The 21251-nt window shown below is 36.4% G+C and overlaps 1 pseudogene; it reads right to left on the minus strand.

The window, feature by feature from the left end:
- Positions 1-418: 418 nt before the first annotated feature.
- LOC110932845 lies at positions 419-8493 on the minus strand (annotated as a pseudogene).
- Positions 8494-21251: the final 12758 nt, after the last annotated feature.

Here is a 21251-nt window from a genome sequence, read left to right on the forward strand (position 1 = left end):
TTAAAAGTATTTACCTGAGTAAGTATTAATCACAATAAGCAAAATGCACGTAGCTTTTACTGGTCCTCCTTATCTGGAACGAAGGTTTATAATAACCTATTAGAATTCTAACGGGTCTTTTATTAAGCTTAAGCTTAGACCGGCTAGTTTCAAGATACGGTTCGTACGCACGATTAAGCGAAGACCGGATAGAATGTGATTCAGACCCGACAAGTTTGAAGACTTGCTTAATATGGGTTTATTATCCACATTCTGGATTTTGAGATAAAACCGTTAAGGTTTGACCCGTTTCGGTTAATTTATGTAAACTTGTTACATAAACCGAACCGTACGCGTAATAAACGTGATGGGTAGTCATGAGAGCTATACACAGGTTTCCTAAGTTAATTATGTCTCAAATATGTTGTGACATCAGTAAGGTGTCTTTCATTATGCCCGAAACGTGTTTAAACACAAACTAGGCCTCGTAGGGGTAGTTTGGTCATTTTAAAGGTTGTAAAAAGGTTTAAGTGTTTAACTGAGTTACAGGTCTGATTTAATCAGTAAATATACTCCAATTAATGAGTTATATCAGTAAGATAAAGCATATGTGTGAAATTTATCGTTTTTAACCAAACTATGCCCCGAAGGGGTATTTTGGTAATTTCACATAAGCCGAAAAGCTCAGAACTGAAGTCTGAGTTTATCCACCTTTGCTTACTGTTAAAATATTATAATTTGCCTCTCATATCAGTAGGTATCAACCCGGGTATGTCCAATATGATTTTAAAACATACTATGCGTTAAAAACGCTAATTAAGGCGATTAAAGGCCATTTCCGGGTTCGATACTTAAATCTGATATTTTTATATTTCCAGAAGGCTTAAAAGAATTTATTTATCATATGTGATCAGTAGCAAAAGGTTTGGAGTCGTTTAGATATGTAAATCTCATTTTATGGCCCGTAAGGGCAAAACCGACATTCACCGAATTAAGCCTACGACTATGAGTTATGCTCAACCTAAAATTAATTAAAAATCTTTAAAAATCCCAAAATAATATATTACATCAGTGGGTTAAAGATTTGATACCAAAAAGTATGTTTAACTAGGCTATACGCTAATTACGCCATTTTATTAGCATAAAGCATTCATTTTGCGATAATGAGCATAACTCTTAATCTACAAGTCAAACTGATGTCAAACTTTGCACACAAGTCTATATATCAGTGACTAAGGTTTCTACACTTTTACATTTTCATAAATCACGTTTTAAGGTAATAAGGGCATAACGGTCAACATATGAGCAATAAACGGAAACATGCATATTAATTGGATAACTAATGAACCAAGATGTATAATCACAGAGGGTTGTTCTAACATGTAACCTAGTCCAATTAAAGCTCTGGGGCATTTCTAAAACATCCCATAACGGGTCAGAACTGAAGGTCAAAGTATAAGTCAAACTATGCGACTTTCGGTTCCGAACCGGGTCTAAACAAGAAATTTTCGGGTTGAACATGTTTAGACATGTCCTTACACTAGTTACCAAGTTATATTAATGATAAAACAGGTTATACGTGTTCTACATTGTTAATCATGCATAAATCGCATTTTAGACTTCCTGTTGACTTTTTAATTACACGTTTGACTCGACATTAGACCTAGTTAGAATGGGAGTCAGGGGAAACCCTTTTAAGGTTTTATTACCCACAAATATACCCACCTAAAGGTACTTTTAATTCGAGATTTGACTGAGTCGTTTATAATTAATCTCGAAGTCAAACCGTAATTACGACGGTTTGACTCTTAGCTAAATTACTAAGCTAAAGTCAATTTAGAAAGGTTAAGACAACTTACAAAGGTCTAATGGATGATTAGGAAGGCTTGGAGAGTGCTCTTGTGCTCCACACTTGATCAGAAGATGTTGAGGAATGAATGATCAAGTGTTGCACTTGTGAGTTCCTTATATAGTGATCCAAGACACCACAACATGTTGACAATTAAGTCTAGGACTAACCACAACATTCCCACAGGTGTCCTACATGTTTAGGGGTTGTTTAGGGGCCAAGAGGGATGAGAAAGAACTGTTAAATCTGGTTTCATGCGCGTAAAACAGGTAACAGCCGGTTTTCTGGTCGCTGGCACTAGCTTACGGACCGTAAGCCCTCCCTTGCGGTCCGTAAGCCTGTCATCAGGCACAAAAATCTGTTGTTCCTTGGTGTTTCAAAGGGGCAACCACTTGTTTCGAATTTTGGGACATCTTTTATCAATTAGGGGCCTCCAAAAGTGCTTAATACAGTAACATACCCTACCATTTTGGTATGCTTTCTTGGATTCTTCATAAAAGTACCGAAAACTAAGAGTTACCGTAGGAATTTCTTCGTAGGGGACCACCGATTGATTCATGAATCAGTCATTGCTAATATTCCCTGATCTTGAACATACACTAGATGTTTTTAATACGTTTTTGAGTCTTGGGATTTATAACGAGGTCGTTCAGGGGTGAAATAGTTAACATGACGACACTTTTAAATCCTGTCAACCATCTTTAATAAATCTGAGTTTATAACGCTTTTTGTCTTACACGACACGTGTCGTTACTTTATTTAACACGAATTTTCGAGGTGTTACACGTGTTGCGGCGAAACAAAACAAATGATAATATAAAACAAACATTATTTGAAAATGTAGTATGGTGCTTAGAAAGCCAAACCGTTAGAATCGGTTCATTTTATCATTGTATCATTTTACGATATCAAATAGATACTATATTTTGAATATAAATTCGTTTGTAAGGATGGAGGGTATGAGGGCGCCACCCCCGCCAGCTCACCATGTATAGCGCCCCATAGGGCTCCATCACCACACCCTCCATTTTAAGAGGGGGACGCCATAGTGTGCTCGCCATTTTGTTAACGCTAAGGTTGAAGGGTTCAGGTGGGGCCCATTTATTTTGCACCAATGAAATCGTTTTTTATTTTGTTTAATATGGGGCTCCATCCACACCATGCAAATTAAAGGGAGCTCCATGGCTAGGGTGGATCCTAGGTGGCGTTAACGTGGCCTGATAAAGCCCCTAGAGGGCTCCAACCACACCCTCCAGCCTAACAAAACTTATACTGATCGAGTGTAATAATTACATAACTATGTACTTTAGTTTTTGGAAAAAAATTAATGAACATAAGTTATTAAAGAAATAAAAAATTAATTGATAAAGTAAAGATGATTTAAAAAAAAGAAAAAATATTCATTAAAAACAAAAATAAATGATTAAAAGTAAAAAGTAAAATTAAATAGGAAAAAATAAAAATATGTTAAAAGTAAAAAGTAAATATTAAAAATAATATATTGATATAATAAAATATTAAAAAGATATATATTATTTTAAATTTAAAATTACTATTCATGTTACTTCGTAAACTATATATATATATATATATATATATATATATATATAGAGAGAGAGAGAGAGAGAGTAGGAGTTGTGTGGAAAGTCTATTTTTCCTAGAAAGTCTAGGAAGCAATGAGAATTGGACATGTGACATTGAGTTATTTTAACTAAAAGGGCAACTATGTAATTTCACATTTTAATTTTATTTTTGCAATTTATTTTTCATTAACTAACATTCCATGATTTTCGGAATTTTTGTTTTTTTCGAATTCAAATCTGGAGGTCAATGTGTTTATTTGGAAAACTATCAGCAGGTCTTGGCGATGTGTTCTACCAGTCAGAGAGGTTGAAGTCAGTGTGTTTTAACACTCTGAAGTCAATATATAATCAGGTTGTGTTTTAACAGTTCTTTTTGCATTTTAACACTCTGAATGTGTTTTATGTTGTTGTCTATGTCACATTACATCACATTGTGTTTTTTGATGATTACATTACATCATAATGTGTTTTACAACAGGTTGTTTTTATACCGGAGTTTAACAAATCTGATTGTGTTTTAAGTCAGCAGATTTGCTGGAGGATTCTTGATATTGTGTTTTAACAGCAAGCAGATTTCTTGACATTGTGTTTTAACAGCAAGCATATTTCTTGACGCTGTGTTTTAACAGCAAGCAGATTTCTTGACGCTCTGTTTTAACAGCAAGCAGATTGCTGGAGGATTCTTGACATTGTGTTTTAACAGCAAGCAGATTCCTTGACATTGTGTTTTAACAGCAAGCATATTTCCTTGACGCTGTGTTTTAACAACAAACAGATTGCTGGACATTGTGTTTTAACAGCAAGCAGATTTATTGACGCTGTGTTCTAACAGCAAGCAGATTGCTGGAGTATTCTTGACATTGTGTTTTAACAGCAAGCAGTTTTCTTGACGCTGTGTTTTACCATCCATGCTGGTAATCCTTCCATTTATCAAGAACGACTCAGAAAACACGGTACAAGCCTCTCTACAATCATCATTTAAAACAGCAAAAATGCAGCCAAGTTACAAGCATATTACGACCGAAAACGTATATGCACTTCAAGAACTTTAATCACAACACAAGATATGAATACCTAGTGAAGAAAAGGGGTATGAACAAGCCTTGGAACCGAAATCTGAATGCTCTTGGGGTCTTGTTTTGCGTCGCCAGCAGCAAGGGGAAAGAGATCGCAGGTTTTATTAGGTTTAGGGTTGGATTGGAGAGAGAGAGAGAGAGAAAATCAAATTAATAATGGAGAGAGAGAGGGAAAATCCCATGAAAGTAGGGATTGCGGTTATCTAATTGATTTAAAACACGGTACATTGACAAAATTGCCCCTAGTCTTTTAAAACAATGAATTAAATAAACTAAAAAATTACAAGATTGCCATTGACTTCATCTCAACCATTAAACACACCCATTGGATGACCCAGATCGCTTTCTAGACTTTCTAGGAAAAACACACTTTCCGCAGGATCCCTACTCTATATATATATATATATATATATATATATATATATATATATATATATAGGGGAAGGTTCAAATGAAAACCACTAGTTAACGCGAAAACTCGAAAACTAATTAAAAAAAGCCAAAAAAACATGCAAAAAATTTTTTTTTTAAAAAATTTTTTTTTTCAATCAAATTTTCGCAGGTTTTTTTATTAAAAAAAAAAAAAAAATTTCAAAAAAAAAAAAAAAAAAAAAATTTTTTGTGTAGTGCACATGTGTAATACTGCACATGTGTCTGTGTACTACACATGTGTATTATTACACATGTGCACTACACAAATTTTTTTTTTTTTTTTTTTTTTTGAAAAAAAGTTTTTTTTATATATAAAAACTAGCGATTTTTATTAAAAAAATTGAAAAAAAAAAAAAAAAATTTTTTTGTGTGTTTTTTAGGCTTTTTTTAGTTAGTTTTCGAGTTTTCGCGTTAAAAGTGGTTTTCATTTGAACCATCCCCTATATATATATATATATATATAGAGTAAGGTTAACATACAAAAAGCCTTATCATACATTACGTAGGAGACAATGGTAACCGTTGGATCAGGGGTATAATCACGCATGGGACCACATGATCACGCATGGGACCACATAATCACGCATGGGACCATAATCACGCACGTTCTATGATAATAACGCACGTTATATTTTGTGTCATGTATGTTAATGTAGGTTAAGCCTTGAAGTACATTATACTTTCTCTATATATATATATATATATATATATATATATATAATAGGAAAAAATAAAAATATGTTAAAAGTAAAAAAGTAAATATTAAAAATAATATATTGGTATAATAAAATATTAAAAAGATATATATTATTTTAAATTTAAAATTACTATTCATGTTACTTCGTAAACTATATATATATATATATATACATATATATATATATAACTAGTTTATAGCCCCGTGTGTTACACGGTTTGACGAATAAAACCAAATGATGATATAATAATATTTCCATCATAAAGGGAACAACATATTGTTAGAATATCGTAAAAACCAGATAGTGTTTCCCAAAATCATCTTCTCGATCTTTAGGATTAAGGTATTCAACAGTCTCGGACAATATAATATAAAGGTACACGTTACATTCTACAAATCTCTAAAAACTTCTTTGTACACGACATTTGTAGTTTTGTTTGTAATTTGACCATCATCATCAAGTATCAATAGGTTGAGCCCATCTCTACTTTTTACTCTTCATAATGCCACATCTAGCTGGCCATGTGTAAAAACTGGTTGTTTTAGAAACAATCCAACCTGCACCAACATAAACAAAAAATACAAAAAAAAATAGATAATAGCGATCTTGGTAGTTAAAGAAACATGTTGAAGAAAACAGGACAAAAAGAAACATGGACACTTGAGGCTCATAATTGATAAGACGTTGCGGCTGCAATAGAATGACCAGGAGAAATCCAACTGCTACCTAAACCTTGATGCTAGATCCATGCCACTAAAAAAATAAAGTGGTGTTAGGCGTGTAGGATTTCTTATGGTCATAGGCAAATTACACCGGCAAAAAAAGTAAAAAACAACTCACATCTTTAAAAGATGTATCTTAGTATAGCAGTCCTACATATTTCTTTAAATCAAAGCTCAATGACACCTAGCATTATAAAATGGAAGGCCCATGATAAATTAATTGTTTAATTCAAAAGCAATGTATATGTCCACTTAGTTAACCTGGGCTTTTAATTGGGTTTAGATCCTATTATTTTTATTAAACTCGGAGATGCACGACTGAAGACCAATCACCGAGTGATGAATTTTACAATTCTATAGTGCAAATTATAATTCGCCACAATCAGAACATGCCTACACCCTAAACCTTAAATTATAAAACCAAAAAGATTGTAGTAAACTGTTTCACAGAAAATGCAAGTACCTTGATTACACAACCCTCACCAATGACGCTCTGTGTAACATCAGCATTCAGCATCTTTGAAGGTGGTAAGTATCATGGTTGGGTATATATTGGAGTAGAGCGATCATAGAAACTGCAGAGTGATGAATATGTATTTTCTGTATATTATGCTGCCGATTTAACAAGTTTATTGTAAGTTGTATAACAAGCTGACCTGAAATCTGGTACTGGCTTTTTGGTGATCCCCAGATTTGCATGATAGAAAGCCTCTATGGTACCAATATCTTCCCAGTAACCATCATACAGGTAGGCTTGTACCTAAAACGAATAAAACAATTGTCTTAACGTTTAGGCATACTATCTACATTAACTTTTCAGATGAGTTTCTATGGGTCGTGCTTGTGGGTTAATAGATCAAATCAAACACGAACCCGAAAATTTGACACAAACCCAAACACGACACGAAGCTGAAAATCGTGTCAAACACATGAACCCGGAGAAGACACGTGTTTTCATGGGTTGGCACTAACTTAACCCGAAAATATATATATATTATATTGTTTTTTTTTTCATATTCACTTAGATTACAAATTTACAACAAAAATATAAATATATATAAAAAAACATTTAAACTATAAAACCACATGCTCATTTCTGTTTTAACTTCACAAAATATCCAATTAGTTTAACCTATGATTTAAAACACATTTTTTCAAAAACAAAAAATAAAATAAAACAGGTTAAACGGGTGAAACCCGAGCACGACCTGTTTAGCTAAATATGAAGTACCATCTAAACACAAGTCTACAAATTTCGTATTAGGTTTATGTCATATCTGAAATGCATGCCCCTAAATTATGATAAATCGTTAAAAATGGGAAAATGCATAAAGTAAGCGCCTATACTTACCCCCAAACCGATTGAAGTTGCACCTGGAATTATCTCTCAGCAAATCCAACATTACATTCTTACTGAAAACATATATTCCCATACTTGCAATAAACGGCATTTCTTTGCTCGCTTATCATCCAGACCGAGAATGGAAGTATCAACCTAAAGTTAATATCTAAAATCAATAACATTTACACGAAGAAGATACAATCAACTTAGACTATCTTTTCCTTTTTAAGCAACCATAAGATCCCATTAAGCAAAACTCACGGGCCCCACCAATACACTGCTAACAGTGCAGGTGACCTTCAAAGGGTTAAGGCACCCACCCCTTGAAGGTTCAAATTCGACTATCTTCATACCTTCATTGCTTGTAACTTTTCTCCCTTCGGCTTTTTTGAAAACTCGATTATCCTACCTTCCTTTTCAATTTTCATCAAACCGAACGCAGTGGCACGTTTCTCATCCATGGGCAGCGCCGCAACGGTTATATCAGCATCGCTTACCCTATGTGCTTGAATAAACTTTTCATAGTCCGTACGATACAAATGATCACCAGCAAAAACCAAAAATTCCAACACATTTTGTTCTTCAATCAACCATAGATACTGCCTTACAGCATCAGCTGTACCCTATTCATTGTCCACAACTAAACATAAATCACACATAAAAAATCCAACTCACCAAGTCTAAACTCACTCACTCAGTTGATTGTTAACAATTACCTGGAACCAGTCGGTATTCTCGGGACTTTGTTGGGCTGCAAGAACTTCAACAAAGCCTTCATTCTTGTAGCCACTCATGTTGCTTGCATACGCGCGCAACTAATGATAAGCAAGTTCAACAACTCCAAAAAAAAAAAAAAAATCAAAAGCAAACTGAACCGACCATATGTCATAAAAGAGAAGCAACATGCCCACAGAGCATGAAGAAAATAAAACTCACAAGTTGTTCCTTACAATAGGTCAAATAAAGGTATATGATAATAAGAACATACCATTTTTATAACACTCTCTGCACAAATTCAAGTGCCTTTCGGATGTGCTTTCAAAACCCAAAAATAGTTGACTGCAAATCGAATAAGATCTATGATAACCTTAACTTCACCATCATCTAGTCAATAACAGGAACAAAATCAGCATCTCAAAAACGAACTACAAAATTAGGGTTTACACTCATCATCGAGTCAAAAAGGAAACAAACCAGCGACCTCAAACCAGAATAGAGGGGTATGTGGAATCATTCGTCTAAAACAGATGCAAGTTAACCAGAACCATAACATACCATAGATCAAGACCCAATACGTAGGGTGATGGTAGGCATACGACAGTTTGAGGCACAGAACAGCACCATCGCCGCCTAGGAGAACGCCAAGAACAGAAGGTCCCGACAGCCCCTGTTAACCCCGCATCTTCTCTGTATATTTTTCTTTCTCTAACTCCATCTCCGTCGTGGATAAGGTTGATTAGGGTTTAGGAGAGATGGAAATGCGAATTAGTGGTGGTGGGGAGGGAGACGGTTGTGAACGTGAAAAGGGAGACGCTGATTAGGGTTTCGAATGAAGCATTAGAAAATGCCACGTGGCATTTGAATGAATTAAGGGGAAGAGAAATGTTGACACGTGGACTTTCTTGGATTCTTTTATTAGATTTAGACGAGTATTAAGCCCCCGCGTTGCAGCAGTTGTTATAAAACTGTGTTAAGTAGTAGCAATACTATACCATTGTCAGCGACCACCAACATCGGAAAAACTCATAAAAACAAAATAAATAAAAACGGGAAAAAAATAACGTCGAGCGCAAAGGCGAAGTTTAGAAGGGGCGAGGGGGGAGGGGGCGCCCGACCCCATGAACTTTTCGCTCAGTAGTGTTATATATGTAGTTTTTGTATAGAAATTTTTGGGTATATACGTTTTCGACCCCCCCCCCCCAGTAGAGGCCCAAATGTACTGGGGAAGATTAAGTCCAATATAAGACAGAAAGTACTTCCTTTACTTTAGCAAATCTCGAGGTTGAGATTTCTTTTAAGGGGGTGAGGATGTAACACCTCGTAAAATCACGTCCAATAATGTATTGACACGTGTAATAAACCATAATAAAGTCAAACCTTGAATTTAAGGGACTAATTTTTTGAAAAATCGAAAAATATTAATTATAAAAGAACTGGAAGTGCTAACATACCTAAAATAAGTTTTTAAATAACCTCGTACGGTTTTATATTCACAATTGGGCCACTTGTTGATCAAGTGTAGCTATTTGTGTAAATAATTGAAAGTTTGCGCAATAAAGGGTTGAAAGCGTCAACATGTTAATTCTTACCTTTGAGTGACCTTTTAACAAACCGAGAGCTACATGATGTTTGATTATACTCTCGGGAATGCCAATCGTTGGCCGTCCAAGGCTTTTATGTCTTTAAGTGACGTTACGCGCAACTTTGCAAATATAAGGGGTTAAAAGTGTCAATATGTTTAATTATACCTCTGAATGATCTTTTAGCAAGCCCGAAGCATTATGATGCTTCATAATACTCTCATAAATACCTAATATGGATTAGATAAGGCTTCGATGCTATAAAATGATGATATGCGCAAGTTCGCACATTAAAGGGACTATTTGCGTTAAACTGCAAAAGTATACCGATTCATATGGTATCGAACCTTCTGGAATATGGTCATAAGTTAAACATGCCCCAAATATCCTTTACATAACTAAGAAATAGGCTTTGAGGTGTTTGGTGCGCAAAAATAAACTTATTTGATCAACAGGGACTAAAAGCGTCAAAAAGTGCATAAGTTTGCATTTTCGCGCATATCTTACGTTTTGAATATATCCGGACATCCAAAAATTTATGTAAGCACTAAAATATTTTATTTTAGTGATTGTCTTGATAAAATTCCATTCGTCGCGTAATTTGGTTCGTTTTTCACGTCCGTCCGTGTTTCGTCGTAATTAACCGAACAACGTGACTGTACGACTAAACGAACCGACATCCGACATGTTTTGACTTTCAGTTCTGACCCGGTTCACAACCGAAAGTCGCAAAGTGCCTTAAATATGTTCCTCTAACATGTTTTGGCCGTACGACCAAACGAACAACGTGACTTAAATATGTTCCTCTAAGTATAGGCTCGGTTCACAACCAAAAGTCGCAAAGTTTGACCTTTTCTTTGACTTTCAGTTCTGACCTGAATTAGATTAGTTTAATTATGCCTTAGGGTTCCTTTGTGACCATATTATATGTTAGTATAACCCCCTGAAGTTATACTACTTGGTCCTTTAGAATTAGAGTTCATTGCATGTTTCCATAATGCCTAAATGTTGACTATAATGCCATTTTAATATTAAAACAAGATTTTTGAAAATGTGAAAGGACTAAAACCTTTATTACTGATTTATAAACATGTCCATAAAATTTCACACCAGTTCGCAATCTAAAATAGGAGTTATGCACAATAGCGTAAAATAAAAGCTTTTTATTAATTAAACGACATTTTTGGCATAAAGCCTATTTTAACTCAAATTTTGCCATCAAACCTTTTACCTACTGATATAATATAATATTTTGGGATTTTTGGAAATTTTTATAAAATTTTAAACTGATCATAACATAGAATTATCGCATAGACTCGGTAATTGACGATAATGCCCTTTTCGCTAATAAAATGAGTTTTACACATCCCTTACATACCAAACCTTATTCTACTGATTTTATATATTAAGTAAGTCATTTTAAACAGTAAGGGCTGATAAAAATCTCGGATTTCATTAAACAACCCGAATATCGTCAAATACCGACTTTTATGCGATTAAGGCACATAGTATGGTTTAAAACCATATTAGGCACCTAAAGCTTGACACCTACTGATGTTATGAGTAAGTTTTTATACTTTAACAGTAAATAAAAGTTTTGCACTCAGAATTCCAAAATTTACCCTTAAAGCATATGTGAAATGACCAAAATGCCCTTCGGTGCATAGTTTGGCCATAAATGATAAATTTCCCATATGTAATATATCTTATTGATATAACTTGATAAAATAAATATTTTTACTGATTATTTTTTACCAGAACCTCAGATTACTATTCAATCTCTTTTATAATATTAAAAATGACCAAAATACCCCTACGGGGCAAAATTTGTTTTAAATTCGTTTTGGGCATAATAGAAGGTATCCTACTGATATCACAACATATTTAAGGCATATTAACTTGTGGAACATGTTCATGACTCATTTGGGTACCCGTTATGCACTTTTTGCGTTCAGATCGGTTTATGTAACTAGTTTGCATAAATTAGCCGAAACGGGTCAAACCTTATCATTTTCACTTCAAAATCCAGAATGTGTTTAGTTTACCCATATTAGACAAGTCTTTGTACTTGTCGGGTCTAAATCACATTCTAATCCGGTCTGCGCTTAATCTTGCGTTTTTAACCGTAAACCTTTCCTGAAAACTAATCGGTCTAAGTTACAACTTAAACAAGACCCGTTAGGAATCTGATAGGTTAATAAAACCTCCGTTCCAGATTAAGAGCCCCAGTAAAGGTACTTGTGCTTGCTGATTAGGATATACGGCTGAGTATAAATTGCATTGCTAGCTCAGGTAAATACTTTTAACTTATTTTCCCTTATACGGGCTTGGGATACGGTATTATAAAAATACCGCTTGGTCGGGTGTAGAAACCTTTTAATCGGAGATGATTAAATTGCATAATCCCGTTTTAATCTGTATTGCTTGATAACAAATAACATTAGGGGTTAATGACCGTGTCCTGGATATCGTTGGCTCATTTAAAAAGTGAATGGCCACAACTTAAGCACAAGGTGTAGGCATAACACCTCCTGTTGCGTATGTAAAAGATATACTCACTCGTAAGGGTGTCTTCTTGTGAGATTATATTTGTGGTGTGTCTATTAATCTTGATCGGTTTGTATAATCACCGGCCCTAAATGTTGGACAAACATGTAAATCGGATACAAGATTTTTATTAAAAAAATTGTCCCAAGTTATAAAATAATTTTTGTGCCTTGTGCATTCAAATCAATTTTCTTAAACATTTTCAAAATGAGTCAGTTAAATTGTATTTACCAGTGTAAACTGACGTATTTTCCAAAAAGGTTAAGTGACAGGTACTGTACGTAATTGGCTGGGAGCTCAGGGCGTTAATAGGGAATCTTGCAAGTTCTACATGCCTAAAGTCTGTTGAACAGTTTTTCTTTTATTTGATCCACCTGTGGATCCTTTACATACCATTTGTAATACTTGATATTCTCATTCGGTTTGTAATATATTATCTTTTGCTTCCGCTGTGCATTTAATTTGTGTTGTTTGACTATGATGATATCAACTACGTCACGATACTCCCCACCAGGCCCACCGGTAATATGTGGAAATATCGGGGTGTGACAGGTGGAACACTATCCTCCACTCCAGGAGAAGTGATAGGATTTACAATATGGAATGGTAGGAATTTAAGAACATGGTAGAAAGAAAATTATGCCTTCCCAGTGAAAAAGAACAGATAGCAAATAAGTTCCTAAACCTTAGGATGACGGGAGTGGATAGTAAGGGATACACTACGTTATGCTTTGAATATGCTAGAATAGTGCCAACCCTTGCATCACCTGAACCAGTGTTAATCTCTCGTTATATTTGGGGATTAATTAGTGAAATAAGACATGTAGTCAAGGCGGCTAGACCTCAAACCATAGAAGAAGATGTAGAACTAGCAAACACCTTGACAAATGAATTAGTACGTACACGGGAAGAGGATAAGAGGAAGAACTTAGATCAAAGGCTTACTGACGTGATGTCGTGGTCACGCAAATTTAATCCTAAGAACAACTATGTAGATAGTGGCAAGTGGGTATCGAACACAGGGAGTTTGTGGAAAATGTGTTATTTAGAAGTGTATCTAAGTTAACTAAAATTAAACTAATTGCAAGAAAAAATAAAATTCAAGAGTTGGTTTGATTTGATTGGTTTAAAAACTAAGATTAATTAACTAATTTGCAAAATGAAAATTTGGATTGTAAACAATTGAGAGACAAATGACTATCTTGAGTTTCCGGTTTGGTTCGACGTTTGTGTTAACATTTCACTAGAAAGAACTACATAGACATAGTTCATGTATAATCAATTGCAGTGATGAAAGGGGACTAAGTACTCAGATTCCTAGAACGTGAGGTTGTCACCCGATGATCAATCAACCCTTACCCAAACCTAACTATACCCATGATATCTCGATTGCCAACGACACCAAGAACGTATGGTTTCTAATTAGTTCAATTTAAGAATTAACAAGTTACTAACAATCAATCATACACCATAACAATCAATTCAAATAAAAAGCAATTGTTATTCTAGAAATATGAAATAAAAACACATAGTCTTACTCAAACCTTCAACACAAGATAATCACCAAGTATTTAGCCACTCATGGCTTTAACTAACATCATACCAAAATAGAAAGGAAATATTGTTCACAAACTTCACCAACAAGAACTAGATCAAGATTTAGTGAAAGGATAGTTCCAAGATGATTAGATATCCAAAAGATAATGTTTTAGAGCTCCCCAAGTTCCCTTCTTATGCTCCTCCCTCATTTTTTCAGCTTTGTAACCGAAAATCCCATGATAAGCACCATCAAAATCCATCAAAATGGCATTAAATGCCATAGGTAACGTTTTTGGATCAATCGGAGCCGTAAGCTACGGCTCCCAGCCGTAGCTTACGACTGGCAATGAACTCTTACGCCATCTTGCTCCTGTTTTACGGTGGCACATCATTGAAACTATTGGGGCCGTAACCTACGGCTGGGAGCCGTAGGTTACGGTGCTAAGTGTTAAATTTCCTTTATTTCTCCATCAACCCTTGCATTCTTCAACACTTTGATTCCCTAACTTTTAGCGTCCACTCGTGCCTCCTAAAACCCACCTTTTGAGCACTTTAACACCTGCATAACCAAACACAAAGTGGTTATCTAATTCAAGCAATTAACCGAATAGAGTGAAGAATATGCGTTGTATTAAACCTTTTAAGGGTTGTCCTACGGACCACCCGTCACATCCCCACACTTACCCGTTGCTTGTCCCAAGCAACCACCTCAAAAACTATTTTTAACCATAAGCAACCAATCGTGCGAAACAAACTAAAGTGCCGTCCTTTTACTAACTTTTTATCATACCACAAAACACACCCCTCAAAAAAACTCTCGGTGACAAGAAAAATTAGCAAGTTATGCTAAACCACTCAATGCGTATATGTGTGTGTGTGCGACAATAAGCTTGTATGAGAATCAAGTTTCCTCCTAACAAATATTTAACATGCTTATGAATCAAGGGAACTTACGGGTTGTAACGGGGCTAGGTGCAAAGGTAGGAAACGGTGGAATACATATAAGAAGACTAATTGATTTGACCCGGTTTTATTTCCACTACTAAACAAAGCAGACGACTATGTACAAAACATCATAAACTTCTAAACTACTATTGCAACTAATAACTTCTTTTTGTATTTTTCTCATATTTTTCTCTTTTTTTTTTCAACAATATATACAAGGAAATCACAATCACAAACTAAATTCCTAAACCGAGTCATCTCAACAGGGTATAATTTATATGGGAAGTAGGCTTTGGGCTTCAATCGAATGGCTTAAGGATCAAACATAGCTTTCTAAAGACCAAACCCCCACCCCTCACAATACCAAGCTCATATATGTAAAGTATGAGGTCCAACCCACCAATCCCGCACTCTCACACATCTAGACGAGGCTTCCTAAAAGTCCCCTATCATCCTCAAAAGCATGCTAACTCTAGGATTTAACAAGTATTCACACACAAGTTCTATTAACACACAACACACACCGCCACTCAAACAATGAAATATCAATAACAATCATGCGTGGCTCAATTCTCACCAAGAAAAGACTAGGAATGGGTGTCGGTGTGCCAAATGGAACAATATCAAGTTTTCAAATTTGGACACTTTTACTTGGATTTGCAAAAATTTTGAATTTCTCAAAAATTTCCCCCATCCCCACACTTGGGATACATTGTCCCAATGTATGGTTTTGAGGGAACGATCGCTTTATCCAAAAACACCAACATTTGCTTATACTCTCAAACCCCAAGTTTTTTTTTTTTTTTTTTTTTTTTTTTTTTTTTTTTTTTTAGAGATTATAAAAGACACCACCAACTCTCACAACCCAAGAACATATTAACACAAACACCACCCAACCTCCCAACCGCAACATAAACATAAACACATAGACATATATACAAAAATGTACAAAGGAGAAAAATACAACCTGGCTAGTAGTACTTCGGCTGTGGAGGCCCAAAGATGGATGTCATCATATCCGTCCACTCACCAAAGCCAAATGCTCCACCGCTACTACTGCTTCCTTGATCACTGCTTGGATTTGCTTGTTGATAACTCATAGCATGCGGGTCCACCCACTGAGAATGGTGCAATGGCGGGGTGGGGTATGACACACTACCATCGTATGGTGGCAATGTGGTGTAGTCCACAATGGGCGGATCTCCTACCACTGGCTGCCCCGCATGCCATTGGTCATGCATGCGTCTCTGACGATCATCCAAGTAACGATTGTTTGTTTCTTCTTCACGGGCATATCTATGAGCACGGTTCCATTGCTCATTTCTATCGTACCTTCTTTTGATAGCCCTTTCCACACTAGCACCCATGAATGTTTGTTGATCAAAGAGCATCTGGTTTGGTTCACTCCAATCACCAAAAGTGGGTGGCCGCCTTTGTTGAATGATTTGACCCATATCCCCCGAATGGGCCCAGTATGGGTCATAAGCCTGCTGTGCATAATCAAATGCACGACCCACATAACCAGATTGTACGCCAGCTCCTTGAACCCCCGCTTGACCGGCAACCCTCACCTGAGCATCTACCATGAATGTGTCTTCACGATAATCATCATCTCCACTTATTTCATCATCCGCTGATTCGGGTTCCTCTTCCTCTCCCGGTCGTAACGGTCTCGCATCAACTTTCAATGCTCTCCACCTTCTACCATCCGTTTTCAACATATGAAACCTTTCCGATTCTGTGTAAGTCCAATCCGACCCAAGATTCTTAAGGTCGAATGGTCTAAACCTCTTATAAGAACCTTTTTCATCTCCCCGGCAGCGGCGCCAAAATTTGACGTGATGTCGTGGTCACAATCAAATTTAATCCAATTACTACTAAATAGATAGTGGCAAGTGGGTATCGAACACAGGGAGTTTGTGGAATATGTGTTATTTGAAGGATTATCTAACTTGACTAAAACTAAACTAATTTGCAAGTAAAGTAAAATTCAAGATTTGATTGAGTGAATTGGTTTTAGAACTAAATTTAACTAAATAAATTGCAAAATTGACAAGTTTTGGTTGTAAGCAAATTAGAAACAAATGACCATCCTAGATTTCCGGTTTGCTTTGACATTTATGCTAACATTCCACTAGAAAGAACTACATAGACATAGTTCATGTGTGATCAATTGCAGTGATGAAAGGGAACTAAGTACTCAGATTCCTAGAACGTGAGGTTGTTACCCGATGATCAATCAACCCTTACCCAAGCCTAACTATACCCATGATATCTCGATTGCCAACGGCACCAAGAACGTATGGTTTCTAATTAGTTTAACATAAGAATCAATAATTTACTAACAATCAATCACACACCATAACAAGCAATTCAATAAAGAGAAGATTGTTATTCTAGAAATAAGGAAATAAAGCATAAAGTCTTACACAAACCTTCAACCCAAGATAGTCATCAAAAGTTTAGCCACACATGGCTTTGACAATCATCTTCACAATTAGTTCAATGTTCATATGGATTCAAAACACTAACGAAATGATTAGAAATTGTTTCCAAGCACCAAGAACAACCAAAAATCGTCCCTTAATTGCCCCGTACTTTTTAAGCAATGTCGTAATCAACCGGCAGTGAGGTATAATCTTTCTTTCCCCACTATTCTTGCTCAACCAAATGTTGTTTAGCACCAAAAATCGGAAAGGAACCTTGGGTGACCCATGCATCATCATATATAAGATTGGCACTTCTTGATGTCGCACTTCCATCTTGTCACCCCGCCTCGGCATGACATTGTACATGCACAACGTCAGTAACAACTTTGCTTCCATTCTTAAATTTCTTCTATATAGCTTCCCATGTGTTGTACCCGGAAGGAAGAGGTAGTCAAGCATATTTTGCCATTGTGGATGTTTAGCGGGCTCATGGTAAAGATCCTTGAGACTCGGGTAAATGTATTCATTGACCGCCCCATCATCAAACTTTGCTACCCGGCGCAAAGAGTCATATCACATTTCTACTTTCACTCCATTACACCACCCAACTAACCGCATCTTGTTCGGAGCCTTGAACGGGGGACATTCAAGTGATGCCACCCACTCTTGAATCTGCGTATCATACATTTTTTTCTTCTCACCATCATAACATTTTGTAGCCGCCCCCCAACCCAACGTGTTAAACTTGGCTATGATCCCGAATGGTCCGAAATCAACCTCCCGGATCTCCTTTTCACAAATAAATGCTTCTCCCCTTTGTTTTAGCTTGTTCATTTGTTCATGAAATAAATCCTCTCTCCATTCCGCGGGTTGGTCTAACAATGAACCGGATGTCCAATCCGGCTTTGGCCCCCTTGGTGGTGCATCCTCCACCGGGTCCGGGTCACCAACCCGAACCAATCTCTTCCTTTTTTGTTGTGCCGCATCCCCTTGAGAAGAACTTGCAACTCCTTTCCCTTTCCTAGACGCCATGCCTACACACATTCAAAAATCATGCAAACAAATCAAGTTAGTTTTCTTATCCAATCTTCCCCACACTTGCTTCATGCTATGGGTATAGATGTGCAAAAACCAAAAATTTTATTCTTTCAAACAAAATTTTGGCATAATGTCCCCTAAAATCAGAATTTTTCCAAAAAAATTTCATTAGGCATCAACACATTTATACCTATAGCACTCAATGGTTCACAATGTTCTATCATCTATCTCATACAAGCAAGTGTGTAAGCAAAAACATAATGAAAACTTACAAACCTTAATGTACTTCAAAGAATGAAAAGAACTTGCATACCTTGGTGTTGTAGAAGATGAGAATCACAAAAGCTTGAAGTTCACACAAAAACCCACAAAAAGCCCCAAATTTTTGGCACTCTTATACTCAAATCCGAACCCAAAACAAAGAAATCTTCAAAATACAAGCGTAAATCTAGATTCCTTGTGAAATTTCACCCAAAATGGACCCAAAAATCACTAAAATCGGGTTAGATTTGAAGGAGATATGAAGTAATGGGGGTTATGGTGATCTAGGGTTCTAAAGAAAGAAGAAAAAAAGTGGAGAAGAAGAAGATGATATGTGGTTGGGGATTGATGATGGAATTGTGTGGGTGGGGTTGTTTTATAAAAAAAAAATAATTATTATTATTATTATTAATATTTTCGGATTTTATTATTTCTCTTTTTTTTTTTTATGAAACGACGACACCAAAGGGACCCCAAGACCTGCTCGGTGCCGTAAGCTACGGTCACCAGCCGTAGCTTACGGCTGGACCTGGAAAAAAATGAACCTGTCGTAAGACAGGAGCTTGGGGCCGTATGGCTCTTTTTTTTCTTCTTGGGACCGTAAGCTACGGCTAACAACCGTAACTTACGGCTAGAGCTGGCAATCACATTTATTCAAAATTTTTTTTTTTTAATTTTTAATTTTTATGTGTTTTTTATAATTTAAGTGAAAACATAAAAATATTATCCTACCCCCCGTTAAAAAAAACCCGTGTTGTCCTCAACACTATGTTCGGGAAATCCGTAAAAATTTCCCCACACTTGTTTCAAACACCGGTTTAAACGAGACTTATTCAAAACGCAATAAACTAAACTAAATATTTACAAATACCAAACCTGGGCCTCTTTCACGTTTCCTCGTCATCCACTGGGCGTAAAATGTAACCCACTTTGTCTAACTCGAGATTGTTGATATCCTTACCTTCCAGGTACGGTTTGAGCCCATGCCCGTTCACCATTTGTTGCTTATTTGTTTGTTCGTCTTGAATATCAATATCACCGAATCTTCCCACTCTTCGGACAACGTAAGGACCCATCCATTTGCTTTTGAGTTTCCCCGCAAACATTTTCAACCTTGAATTGTGCAACCACACCTTTTGACCCACTTCAAAGTTCTTTTTCTTTATCTTTGCATCATGAACTTTTTTCAGTTTGTCTTTATATGCAGATGCACATTCATATGCTTGATCCCTTATTTCCTCTATTTCGTTCAATTGAAGCTTCCTCGCTCGACCCGCTTCATCATAGTTTGCGTTCACCGTTTTAATTGCCCAATACACCCGATGTGCCAACTCCATAGGCAAATGACATCCTTTCCCATAAACCATCCGATAAGGAGTGGTATCAAGTGGAGTTTTGTAGGCCGTTCGATAAGCCCACAACGCATCGTCAAGCTTGCTTGACCAATCTTTCCGATCCGTTCTCACCATCTTCATTAAAATTTCTTTAATTTGTCGGTTGGAAACTTCGACTTGACCACTCGTTTGCGGGTGGTACGGTGTAGCAACGCGGTGGTTCACATTGTATCTCTTAAGCAACTTTCCGAAATTGAAATTTTTGAAATGCGAACCGCCATCACTTATTATCACCCTAGGCACACCAAAACGAGCAAAAATATTAGATTGCACAAACTTACATACGACGGAGTGATCATTGGTCCTTGTTGCAATAGCTTCAATCCATTTCGACACGTAATCAACCGCAACCAATATATATAAAAGCCCATTTGAGTTTGGAAAAGGATCCATGAAATCTATTCCCCAAACATCAAATACTTCTACTACCAAAATCGGTTGTAACGGCATTTCATCACGTTTCGAAATACTTCCCATTCTTTGACAATTGATGCAATTCCGAGCATACTCACAAGAATCCTTGAAAATCGTGGGCCAATAAAACCCACTAGATAACACCCGATAACCCGTCTTGTTCCCACTAAAATGCCCTCCACATGCCGATGAATGAGTATGGATCAAGATCTCTAAAACTTCCGTTTCGGGAACACATCTTCGTATCACTTGATCGGCCCCGATTTTGAACAAGTCGGGTTCATCCCATATGTATTGCTTCACTTGACTAAGAAACTGTTGTTGTCTCTTCTTAGTCCAATGATTTAGTATTGCACCCTTAGCCAAATAATTAACGTAATGGGCATACCAAGGTGCAATATAAGTAGAGACAGCCAACAAGTGTTCATCGGGGAACCGTTCATTGATTTCACTTGGGTCATCAACACCTTCCAACGGGATTCGGGACAAATGATCCGCAACAACATTTTCACATCCCTTTTTGTCCCGAATCTCAAGATAGAATTCTTGTAGCAAAAGCACCCAACGAATCAACCGGGGCTTCGCATCCTTCTTTTCCATCAAATATCGGACCGCACTATGATCCGAATACACTATCACTTTGCTCCCCCAAATGTAAGATCTAAACTTGTCCAAGGCATACACCACCGCTAATAATTCTTTT

This window comes from Helianthus annuus, chromosome 4 (assembly GCF_002127325.2).
Source record: "Helianthus annuus cultivar XRQ/B chromosome 4, HanXRQr2.0-SUNRISE, whole genome shotgun sequence".
Taxonomy (NCBI): domain Eukaryota; kingdom Viridiplantae; phylum Streptophyta; class Magnoliopsida; order Asterales; family Asteraceae; genus Helianthus; species Helianthus annuus.